Raw genomic sequence first — 13,613 nt, forward strand, 5'->3', positions numbered from 1 at the left:
GATCTATTATGATATTATGATACGAGACTTGTTTTTGCAAGAACAACCAAGACCAAAGACAAAGCCTACATCCAAGGACATACCCGTATCTTAGCTCAATACAACCATGAAAAGCCCAATCCAATCCTAAAATTTTCATAATTTCACTAGTGATACTATTTATGGAAAACTGAATAAAACCTAGTTCATTCTCTTTTTACACCTCTTTTTTCAAAAATTCCTTTCCATGACCAATGACTTAGAAACCATAGGTTATAGGAGAGTGACTGACCTCTCTACTACAGACACTTCAGCTCCTCTAAATATCCAACAAATCACTCTTCCGGTGAAAGTTCTTAATGATGCTATTGTAGCTATACAAAAATAACTTCACACTTTTTGTCGCACGTGTGTGGCGTCTCAATGATCGTTCTCTAGGAGCGGGATCAGTGTGGTGATGGATGGAAAAAACAATGAAATATTCTTGTTTCTTATCAATAAAAAAAGGATGGAGTCGTCACTTAATATTTTGATCACTCCTAACTGGTCTTAGAGTCTGGATAAGAAGACTGGTTGTTTATAGGGATGATGTATCACTCCTAGTACACCTTATCTAAAGTAAGCTGCATTATTTGCTTGTCTGATATAAATTAAGGTATTGTTGTATTTTTTAACCGTTAGTCCATGTAAGATTTAAGAAAAGTTTTTCTTGGTAAGGAGATCCTATCTTATCAAGTTAAAACCTAACCATTCTAATGTCAAAAATATATTTTTTGCATTTTTCTTTTAATATTGGAAATACCTCTTATGTATAAGTTTGTAATCCTTGATATTCAAACAAACAAGATAATATTTTTTGTTATTTTTAAAATGTAGGCCAAGTTCTCATGGATTTCATAAACCGGTTATTAAATGAAAAAAAAACATGCAAATATATCAACAAAGTATTTTTCTTGAATTTTTGTATTTAAAGATGCTAAATCATGCCTTGTATATATTGTTTATTTTTATTATTTATGCTAATATGATTTTTTTTGAGAGACTTGGCCATATACAATTTAAAATGAAGTTGTATTTGTGAATGAGATTTTTTTGTTGTTTTTGTGAAAGGAAACTAATTTATTTAATACTAAAAAAACACTTCATATGTAGGTTACAATTTCAAATATTATATATGATGGGGTAAGGAAAAATGTGGGGAACTTGAAATTAACTGTAAGATGATCTTCCAAAAACTTGATTTAAAAAAAAAATTAAACTAAGGTCATGTTCGGCAAACACAAATAACATGCCTTTATCAAATCTATTTTAACCACGATTTCAACTCAAGACGAATTATTGTTCATCAACTCAAAACCAAACAATGCAAAAAATCAAAATAAATCTTATTAATTTCACGAAATTATATTCAAATTTCATGCCAATTCAAATAAATCAACATTAATCCAAACACAAACCATGAATTAAGACTTAATGTTCAAATCAACATAAACTCAACCCTAAATCATGAACCAATATTTAATATTTAATATTCAATTAGCAATCACAACCTTAAAATAAACTCACAATTCAACACAAATTAGAAAAAACACATATCAATCCAAATCAAATAGTGTTTAAACAGTCCAAAAATTATACACAACAATAAGCATTTGTCCTAAATTTCACAACAATTTCTAAATTTGTCCAAAAAATATTTTGAGGTTATGAATTGACCTTTTAAGATGCTTAATGCATTTAGAAGCTACTGGAATAAAGCCAGAGTATCGCTGAAATAGTGGCCGCGTGTGGATCCACGTGCTGTCACCGATTGAAGAACATAAATTGGTGGATCTAAAATGACTCCTTCACCTCTTCCTTTCCTTACCAGTGGTGAGGAAAATATAGTTCTAAGGAGAGAGATTTGAACACTTGAACTTTAGTTCTTACTTTTCTCTCTCTATTTTGTATCTCATTTAATGACAAATATTGTCGTCACTGATGGACGAAGATGTGATGAGTTTGGTCGCTAGGTTGTTTTGCTGATTGGGAGATCCTTGATCACAAGCTGAAGCTTCTTGATAGAGCATGGCTGGGTTGATGTGGAGGTTCTTTTGGCCGATGGGAAGAGAGAGAGTCGTTACCGTGAGGGAGAACTCGCCGTCGCTGCTAATGTTGAGGGTTTGAGAGAGGAAGCTGCTCACAATGATTGAGTTAGGTTGTGGAGTGAGGGAAATGAGGTTATCAGTGTGTGGTGGCTGACGATTGGAGAGAAATGTCGAAGAGTTTTTTTTGGTTCTTTTGAGCAGTAGCTGATTAGCTTGGGTGATTTTTATGCGGCTAGTGTCAATGGGTAACAGTGGAGAAGGAGATGGACATTGGCTTACAGGTGGATGGTTGGAGTGATTTAGTGAGGGAGGTTGACTTGGTTTTGAGAGTTGTTCAAGGGTTGTTGCTGTAGGTAGATGCTGCTGTTATGATGGCCATAGCTGGAGGAAACTATTTGGAAGAGAAAAGAAGGGATGGGGTCACGAAGCTATGAAATTGGTGGGGGTAGTGGTGACTGGAAATAAAAAAGATGAAGAAACTATCGTGAGGTTGTTATGGAGAAAATGATGACGTGATGGTTAGCAGTGGTGTGAGGTGACCATTGATGAGAGAAAAAAAGGCTATAGGTGTTATGGTGGTTAGTGTGGGTTTTTATATGTGTTGTTTATGGTTGACGTGAGGTGTGGCATATCTTGGTTATGGAAAGGTTCAAGGTGATGACAATGAGGAAAGCTTAGAGAGTCAACAAAAATAGGTGTGTTTTGGCCAAAATCAATGGAAGGACAAGGTTTTGTTTTTGTTTTTGGGTTCTGCAAGAAATCATGATTATGGAACTTAACATGAGGCTCTTAATTGTGCTCTGTTATGAGGCTCTGTGGTTGATGTTTTTTGTTTTTTTTCTTATTTTCTTATATTTGTGCTGGATAGTGTGAGAAAGAGTATTTTGTGTGTGTGTGTGTGATTTTTGTTCTAACTAATTCCCCCCAACTATCTCTCTCTTTTATGTGTGGTACAATCACCTATTTATAGGCAAAACAAATTTTTCATTTTCCTCCCAATTGCTTAGTCCCCAAACAACTAAAAAAAACTTTGGTCCCTTATTTTTTTCCTTTGGATATTGGTCCCCTTGTCCAAATACTTTTTATATTTTGATTTTTTTTTTGTATTTTGTTGACTTAATAAGAAAAAATGATCAATGATTTTGAAATAAACGTGTCAAAAACCAAACATGTCAAAAGTAAATTTTTGAATTTTTAATTCTTTTAAAGAGACGTTGAAAATACCAAAAATAACACAAATACGTCAAAAATATATTTTTTTAGATTTTTTCCAATTTGTTTTTGAAAAAGAGGGTAAAAAATCAAGTTATGACACTCTTTCACTTTCTCAATGGGATATACAACATGTAGCTCCATTGCATGCACCTCTAAATACACAAAGACAACTCGAGTTTCTTAAGGAAACATGACAAAATGATATGAAAAGTAGGCATGAAAAAACTCATTCTCTAACTCTTTGAAGAAGCAACTCCCTATATTAAAAGCATTCCTCAACAAGTTCTAGCTACATGAGTGGTTACTGCCATCAATCTTCCTCTATATCTCGCTCATGTGCCTTTTATAAAAAAAGATCCAAATGCAAGACGAGATCAATAATCGCATGAGCTTCTAAGAATGAACACCATCTTCACCAAGTGAGACATTCTTATTTTTTCATAAAGTGTTACACTCATTTATTAAAAAATTATGTCTTTATGAAGCTCAACTAAGACAACTATGATGATATTACAGATCCAATAATACATATATAAAATATGAGAAACATCATATAGCTTATAACATAAAAGAGCAATACTATGTGCAAAATCCTCCCGATAACATTTTGTGGATATGCTTGAGTATGGTATTATAGCTTTGAGTATGACTCCATCCTTAGCTTTCATAACCTCTTTGTTAAGATCATCTCCTGCTTCAACACTAGTAACATTTCAACTAAAAAGAGCATTAATGAGCTATTCACCATCATACAATGAGAAAATGAGAGTACATAGTATATCTCCAGAGGTTTAACAAGGAAATTCTTGTGGAGAGCCTACTCGAACCATTACCACTAAAAGCCTTGATCAGTAAGTCTATAACTACTTTTTATGGGAACAACTGTATATTCTCCCTAACATAACTCTCATCAACATGAAATAGACCATGAAAAACCATATTCGAGTAGAGAAAACTAGCGTGACCAGATAAGAACGCCCTCGTTTCCAGCCACAAAGAGAAGAATCTCTCCAATACTATCAATCACCTACTAGGGCATCCAATAAAAGTACCAAATGATCCATTCGTTATTACCTAAAACTCTCTAAGCTCATGACCACATCTCAAATCACCACACATGTTGAGGTATTGGCTGTCATTAAGGAAAAGAAAATTCATATGATACCTACTTTCTATAAAGAATGACATAAATACAAGGAACTCTAACAAGTTCTGTCATTTTCACTACGACCATGGTCATGATACTGAGGAATGTCATGCCTTAAGAAAAAGATATAAGAGTTAATTGTCAATAATTGCCTATAATAATTTGTAAGGAAAGAAGTGCAACCCAAACAAATAAGAAAAGATCTTTACAATGCATTATTCGATATATGATAATTTCCAAAAACTATATCTCTACTTGCACGAGAAAATCTTTTAAACTTTTCAATAAAAGTAGTATTGCTTTTCCATATCTTCAATGGAATCTCCATGTCTCCAAATAGATTATCCATATCTCTAAACAAGTATTTATGTCTTCAATAAAATCTTTACTGCAAGATCTTCAATTCTCCAAATCTCTAATAAAATCTACATGATAAGATCTCCATGTCTCTAGATAAATTGTTAATGTCTCTAATAAAATATCCAATATAAGATCTCTTTGTCTCCATTAAAATCTCCATATTTCAAACAAAAATATCTATATGCATTGTCTCCTTACACAATACCTTAACACAAATTCCATGATCACAAAGCATTCTTCATTTTCTAAATATTAATGTTCTCAACTTCAAGAGAATTAAGCACATTTATTTAACTCTCATCTCTCTTGTAGGAACATTAACAAAACTCACGAGTATTCATATTAATAAAAACCATGAGAAGGTCATATGGCATGCATAAAATAATAAGTGTTTTTTTCCTTCTATTTATGTTGGTCAAGTTTTTCAAATATGATCATTTAAAAGACTTGAGAGGCAAATAATAATGCACAAAACTAAAAAAAAAAGTGTGTCCATGTTTGGACAAAATTATACCTGTTCTTGGACACAATCATCCTAACCAGATTGGTCTCCTACCTTTTTCTTCTTTTGCTCAAGCATACATTTCAATGTATTTTTGAGTTTCTAAGAAGTCAAAGCAACATCACACACCACCCATAGGTGCACACTTAGACATTTCTGTTCACACAAATTCTCTATGTAGAGTAAAAACACCGACCTCTCTACCAATGGTAGAACAAGAACCACAAATCAATTCAATGACAAACACTAATCTCTCCACTAATGGTAATAATTTTTGTCCACTAACCATAAGGTCGCTTTCCATCATTATTTCACTCACCATAAGAAACTCGTAACTTCATGCACCACGTGGTATCTACAACACCACCTTCCATACTCCACGAAGTAAGTTGACGTGATTAAGGTCTATAAATACCTCTTGTCACTAGTTAAAATTTAAAGCCAAGCCAAGTAAGTTCAAGCCATTTGAGCTAGCTCATCAAAGGGTTTCACACCAATTCATTTAACAAACACGTACTCCCTGTATATTATTTTCTCCTCCTATATTTACTAACTTAAACATCATAGGTTTTTTTGTTCTGACTGAGACTTGTTTTGTAGCGACAACCAAGGCCAAAGATAAAGTCTACATTTTTGCTCATACTTCAACCTAAGAAATAAGTATTGAAAGCCTGATCCAATCCTGAAATTTCAAAGAATTCATCAAACTGCTTTCTAGAGTTTCATATTTTAGGTTTATGTTTGATATGGTCTGACCATGATATCTTGAGCTAATAGATATAAGAGTAGCAGGTAACAAGCAACAATTTATTGTAGCTAGCCATAGGGGGAGTTTTTGTTTTGTTTTTGGATCGAAATGAAAGGACGAGCCACAAACGAAGTTGGGGTTTGAAATCTGCACTTCATAAATAATGGCTACATTTTAGCTAGCTGAACTGTTATCATTTGGAAGCTTGTATTCACAAATCACAGGGGCTCACGATAATCACCCAGGTCGATGGTTGGAGAGAACAGGTTGGTTGGACCATTGTTTCATAAGTCACGGGTGATGGGCCCTACAAATACTAACCTTCACCTAGAAAAAGAAGAAGAAAAGAGTAACATGTAAAAAGAGAGTGACGACGACACCTTTTTTCTCAATGTGTGGTTCCCATATTATAGTTTGTCATGCCAGAAGCAAACTAGGCATGTTCAAATGAATTCAAACTTCTAGCTTTTCTCCACACCATCTTAAGTTCAATCTCTCATCTTTGTGTATGTGTGTGTGTGTGTGTAATTATCTGGTATCAGAGCCTACTAGGATCTGGGTAGGAATAGTAACGTAAGCTTTATAAACTTTAGTATGATAAGAGACCATTAGTTAATAGGTGAATGCTACTGAATGGTGTAAGTCCCGTTCGAGATTTAGGGCAATAAATCCATATAACTTGCAGCCTGTTTTCTAGTTTATCTTTTCAATCTATGGATTCTGTTTTTCACAGGACTAATTATATTTCAACTTCCTCTACCTCTGAAACTTCTGAAAGTAGAAGGATTGTACAAAGTGAAGAGATAACAATTGAGGATTTTACAAAAAAACATTGATGATTGGAAAATTCCCAAGATTTCTCAAACACAGATTTATCAAAAATCCAAATATGATATTTTCAAAACAGATTTGACAATCAAAACTGAAGAAAGAAATATTCAGCTTACAAAGCCTTTTGAAACCATCCAACTCCTCTCTCAAAAATCCTTACAAAAACATCTAGCCAGAAACTATAAATACATCCACGTTGGCCTTGTCTAAGTTGGGATAAAACCCCTTACAAAAGAAGGTTTAAACACCTCCATTCTAGCTGTCCTCCAAGATGCTAGATTCCAAAACTTTCAAGACTCACTCCTAAGTTTTATTGAGTCTAGCCTTTGCAGTAGCCCAATTTCATTTGACTGTTATCCAAACTTAACTGTATCCCTCAAAGATAAAATATCCTGCAAAGTATGCTACTACAAATATAGACCCATAATTATGATATGCTGGAAGGATCGATCTCTGTTGCTCTCATATTCAAAATCCACTACAAGGCTATGTTCTCAACCTTTGCCAGCAAACACAAATTTCAATCCCAAAAAGGAGAAACACTTATTCTACAAACAGATTTATCCCATTCAAATACTGTTGTCCCAAAAGCAATCCAATGGAAAGATATATCCCTTCCAGAAGATTGGATCTTTGAAGGAGCAGCACAACCAGAATTACCCCAACCACCTCAACCCAATGTCCAAATAAAAAACATTACCCAGTACACAGATGGCAAAGTCAAATTGTCTTTCCATCGACACTCTACAAGTTCTAGATTCTCAGAAGACTCTTTTTCTTCCAGTACAATAGATCTGGGAAGAATTTTCAAAATCCCTTCTGTTATCAATATCCCTTCTCACGCAAATCCTCTTAGAAAATCTACATATGATATCCCTTCTGCTAGTTTTCAAAATGCAAATTATACTACAAATATACTAAAACCTGTTTATACATATATTGAGCAACCATCTCCTCCAACATCACCAACCTTCTCAGCTATTACTAAAAACATCCAAAACGAGCTGATTGTTTTGACTTCAGATAAGTATTTTGTCATAAACAAAACTCTTTTCAAAAAAGATTTTTATGGTGACCATAATTTTAAAAAATGATCTTGGTTTTTCCAAAACTTCCTCCAACAGAGAAATGATATCCAAAAACAATTTTATGCTTACATTGAGACCCATAAAATACAAATTTTATTCTTTGATTGGTTTGAATTTCATTATGCACCAGAACAACATATTACAAATCCATTTGCATCCATTAAACATGTATGTATATATATAGACACACACACACACACACACACACACACACACACACACCTATTAAAACTATCATGATTAGCCAATTTATTGTACATTATCATATGAGGCTTGGATTCTAAAAAACTGCAAAAAAAAAAAAAGAAAAGAAAAGAAAAGAAAAGAAGAAGAAGCATTTGATAATCATTCTTTTCTTTTTTAACTAATCATTTGTATACTTGAGATTTACATTTCACCTTGCAAAATTAGTTTGTATAAAAAATTAATATAAATTGTTTGTAAACACTATATTTTATAAAAATCTCTTTAAGTACATTGTTAGGATATATGGAAATTCAAATCCAACTAGTGAGATATAATCTTAGAAGCACGATTATCATTAAAACCAAAAGCATAAACATTGATATGAGTATTTGAAGATTAGATTATGAAAGTTTCAATGCCATAATAAGAAAGGGTTAAAGAAACTTCCAATAGAAAATGGTTTTGCCTTTTATGCATTTTCTCTGTTTTTTTTCCTCTTTAAATTGAAACCCACCACCTTTTCTTTTGTTTTCACCTTACATTCAGAATTGAAAAACATATAGTAGGGAAACCTTAAATCTAAAAAGGAAAAAAAAACATGAAAAGTACAAGAAAAGACGATTAACTTTTTTCTTGAATTTAAGGGCACTTTATCTATGTTTAATCAATTTAAGTTAATGAGATCTACTAATTCTCATATTTTTTCTCTCTACAAAAACCTTCAACACTTCACCCTTTTTACATCTTTTATTCCTTTAATTTTATCCAATTAATATTTTCATTCCCAAATTTCTTCTCATACCAAATCTAATAATTAGCTAAGTATATGTTAATATTTATCAATCAAATTATACACCAGATCGTATTCATAACAATAAAAAATGTCATTAATTTGTCGAGGAAAACTGAAGAAACATCCCTTCAAATTATTTTTTCAAGATAGTTGTAATGCATGTTCAATGACAGTGAGCAACGTTCTTCTATTAGATGTTTCAAAATTATGCCAACTGCACATTTTAATATTTTTAAATAAGATCGAGTAATTATGATACTGGTGACATTTTAGTTGGTGTGCTTAGAAATTCAAACTTCACCTTAAGTTGTTATGGCTAGCTTTATTTAACGAGTATACATTGCGTTGATCATTACATTATGGTCCAACGATTATGAGACTAGCTAGCTAGCTACCTATCTCAAGTATTGTTGCTACACGTATGTTTGAGACTTTATGCAAAAACAACCATGACAGGGCTTGCTAATGACATTATATTCAACGATTGTGCTGCATCATTCGTGGTGTCTATTGCTTGTGTGTTAATTAAATCCTAGAAAGGGACTTCCCATACAAACATTTTGTGTACATTGACAACCGATCGAGCCCATACCTTCATATAGAAATCATATGCTAGATGTATAATGAGTAACAACATTTATGACTAGCTTTATGTTTATTTTTACAAACAAACCCTTTCTTTCCTTTTACAAATAAACTAGCCAAAATAATCATAAACATATATAAATAACTATTGATGATGTCTCAAAATCTAAGATATGTAAATAAGAGGTTATTTAATTTTTTAGATAGTGGTTAATTAATATGTTCAAGTGCTTGAATTTCTTCTTCTTAATCTAAGAAACTCCAGATTTATGATGGAAACTTGAGTACCTATAAAAATTTTCTTAATCGGAGGGACTTAAAGACCCTCCAATGATAAAGTCAGTATATTTATGGGAAATGTATTAAATAACTTAAGACAACAAATAACTTAAAAGAGTCTTAAATTTAAAAAATAAAGATGTTTGTTCTTGAGTTTTTAAGTTGGTTAATGCTTTGAAATCTATATATCTTTATCTTAAGAGATGAAAAGTTCTGACATTTTACCTGGATGATTCAGAGGGTATTTATATTCCCTGAACCTTGTTGTTTTCAGAGAAGGGATGGACTGAAAAGTCCTATGCTTTTAGCTACATTAATGGGAGATAAATATATCTTACATATCATTAATGAGATAATAAGTATGGTGAGTCTTTTAAGAGACACTGTATACACTTATGAGTATAGGCATGTTGGGCCATTAATACTTTTATTGTAGAGAATCATCCACGATCAGACATATAGCCTTAAACATGGTAATGTCCAAGTACTTTGGGTTTGACATGCTTGCCATACCCACGTTACCTTGGGCTTAGCAGTTGGACTTATCTAATTACCAAGCCCAAGTACTTTAGGTCTGACATGCTCGCCAGACCCACGTTACCATGGGTTTGACAGATTGCCAAGCCCAAGCACTTTGCGTATGTATGCTCACCAGGCCTACGTTACCTTGGGCTTTATTGATTGCTAAGCCCAAGTACTTTGGGTCTGTATGCTCACAAACCCACATTACCGTGAGTTTGGCTGACTGCCAAGTCCAAGTTCTTTGGGTCTGACATGTTCGGCAGACCCACGTTACCTTGAACTTGGATGACTACCAAACTCAAGTTTTTAGGTTTGGCATGTTCACTAAACCTATTTTTAGATGATATTTATTTATAAAAATCTTAACCAAAAAGTTAACTCATCAGTTTCCCCCTAAACATTTAATGTCTAATATTTCATTAGAGGCATAAGAGATTTTGAGGGAGACAATTGATCTAAAAAGATTTCTAGAGAAAAGAAAAAAGGTTTTTAGGAAGATCACCCGACAGTGCATAATAAATATTGCAAGCATTTGGCCTTTTTAATGGTTATAGATGAGGTGCTATTTGTCTTGCATTCCATCTTTCCCTCTTATTGTGCTTTTTTTAAACCTTTTTTTCCAATATTTTCTGACTTAGAAATTTCCAATCTTTTACAAGAAGATGGCAATTTAACAACAGATAGGAATTCATTGGCTAAGTAAACCAAATCTTCTTTCCTTGTGCTTTTGTAAAACCTTCTTTAATCTTTTCTTTCTTCTATCATCATAACATTTAGAAAAGGAAAAGGAAACATATCTCCTGAACATGATTTTATTTTCAAGCCTGAAACTAAAACCACTCATTGCAGATCTCTAGCCATAAGAATTGGCCCTAGATATGAGAGGGATGATGTCTAATCTTTTTTTGCTGGAAGAAGGGATGATGATGTTCCCAGGAGGTCTCAAACCTGAGAGGACAACTAAGACCTTATAGTTTAGTGAATTGGGGCCAAGTATCTCTAGCTAATGCTAGTCAGCCTAAAGATTATATGGTGGTCGTCCCTAAAGCTGGTGACCGTATCTCTCAGGTCACCAACAAATATGATGGGGGTAATATTATCATTACAACCCCTATAAGTCTATACGAGTTTGGATACTAATTTCATTTACAAGAATTTGTAAAAGATGTTTTTAGTTATTACAACCTCAGTCATGCTCATATTCATCCTAATGGATGAACCATTTTATCCTTATTTTGGAAATTATTGAGGATTTTGAATGATGAACTTATGGTCAGGCTATTTAGGCACTGTTATACCTTGATCAGTGGCACTGAAAGGGAGCTTTCAATCCATTGGTTTCTTATTTTTTTCAATAGGTAAAATGGACCAATAAAGAATACTATGAAGGGAAGGTCTTTTTAGTAAAAAAAATAGAGGGAGCAGTTGTAAGGTATACTGGCTTAGCTAAACCTCAAGATGGGTATAGCCCAATCTAAGGGTTGTACCCACTATTGGAAGACACCTCTAATGAGAGTAAATGAAAAGCCTTTCTTAGGCCTATAGGAGGAGAGAGTTTGCACCCGGTTAGACAACCTCTATACTGAATATGACATTAATTGTAGCTATACAACATTTCAAGTAATTATGCTTTTATATGTTTTTTTTATTTCAATACCTTTCATTTCTTGATTGTTTCTTTGTGTGGGGTTTTTACTTAGGACCGATGGATATGAATTTAGTGGGTTTATCTTGTTTATGCCTAGTCACGTGTCTACGCCATCTCCTAGTGACGACTCTTTTTCTAAAGAAAATCAACCATTGAAGAGAAGATGAAGGGTTAGGTCATCCATTCAAATGAACATTGAAGAGATTTCCACAGTCCAAGTCCAAGCTGAAGATGTTCCTGAAGACATCCCTATAACTAACCTTCCTGCTAATGAGGTTTGTTAAGAGGCAACAAGAGGTCTCACTTTTCACTATCAGAGGTCACAGGATGTCAACCCCAACCTCAATTATTCTGGAGGCTGCTTTCCATCGGAAAAGAAGGTGAGTCTCTATCCCTTCAGATTCTGATGTAGAGATCATTCCCCATCTATATAGTGGTCCTACTCCTACAAGTCCAGTTTATCTATTTCTTGGATCTTCTAGTCAAGCTTCTTTACCCTCTAGGGTGGAGGAAATCTTCTCTAATCTCATGTTAGACCATGCCCCCATCCGTTTCCCCACTCTAAGTGAGGAAAGGAAGGGGATAATAGAGACTATACTCTAGGGGAGGTCCATACTAGGACTTAGTGGGTTGGACATGATATAGAGATTGGAAAAACTCCTCACCTTTTCTTCTAATGTAGAAAGACTGATCGACCCTAGCTTCCAACGCTATTTGGCCATTACTGGACATATGGCTTTTCAGGTAAGATAACAAATTAATTTAATTTAATTTTTATACTATTTTGAAAGATAACTTATATTATCTCTTTTGTTGTTTAGACTTTTATGATGTATGCCCACTCCAAGAGTAGGTGGGCTGGAGAGAGAAGGGCTATGAAAGAGGCCATTGAGTAGTATCATGCTAGTAGGTCTGAAATACACAAACTTAGAGAAGAAAATGCTGCTTAAGATATTGAAATGGACTTTTTTAGAACTGTGTATTCCAGTCTGCGTAGGGGGACAAAAGCTCAAACCATATTGACCTTCTAGAGAGAGGGATGAATGACTTGGAGAAGGAGGTAGATGAGCTTAAAGGGGCAGGAGAAACCCTAAGAGAAGGGCTGAAATTAGCTAAAGAGGAGGTTCAAAACTCTCGTGCAAGAATGAAAGACTTGAAGAATTCCTCCCAAGCTTTTTGGTCTGAATATAGGTAGTCTATGTCTCTAACAAAGATAATAGGGGACAAGCTTTTTTTAGCCATGTCAAACTTTTATTTTTTCAACCTGTCCAGAGGGATACAAGCTGATTTTAACGAGAGTTTCCCAGATGGCCAAGTCCTGGACTTCGCTGATGTTTTCCCTGTTAGACCTACCTCAACCAGGAGTGGAGTTTATCTGGCTCCAGAACCTGGTCTGGAGATGTAGGTTCCTTTAGTGTTTTTTTGTTTTTTTTATTGCAATGTATTGAATACTAGGGCTTTTCAAGCCTTGAATTTGGCCGGAAGGCTTATGCTTTATATTTTGGATTTTAAAATTTATGATACATCACTAGCATATGATACATTACTTATATCATTATTGTATTTATATATGCTAACAAGTTGTGTTAAGCGCCTAAACGAGTCCAAAGCCCACTGTTAAAAAAACATAGATCTCCAATGCT

Source organism: Populus trichocarpa, chromosome 2, assembly GCF_000002775.5.
Source record: "Populus trichocarpa isolate Nisqually-1 chromosome 2, P.trichocarpa_v4.1, whole genome shotgun sequence".
NCBI classification, from domain to species: Eukaryota; Viridiplantae; Streptophyta; class Magnoliopsida; order Malpighiales; family Salicaceae; genus Populus; species Populus trichocarpa.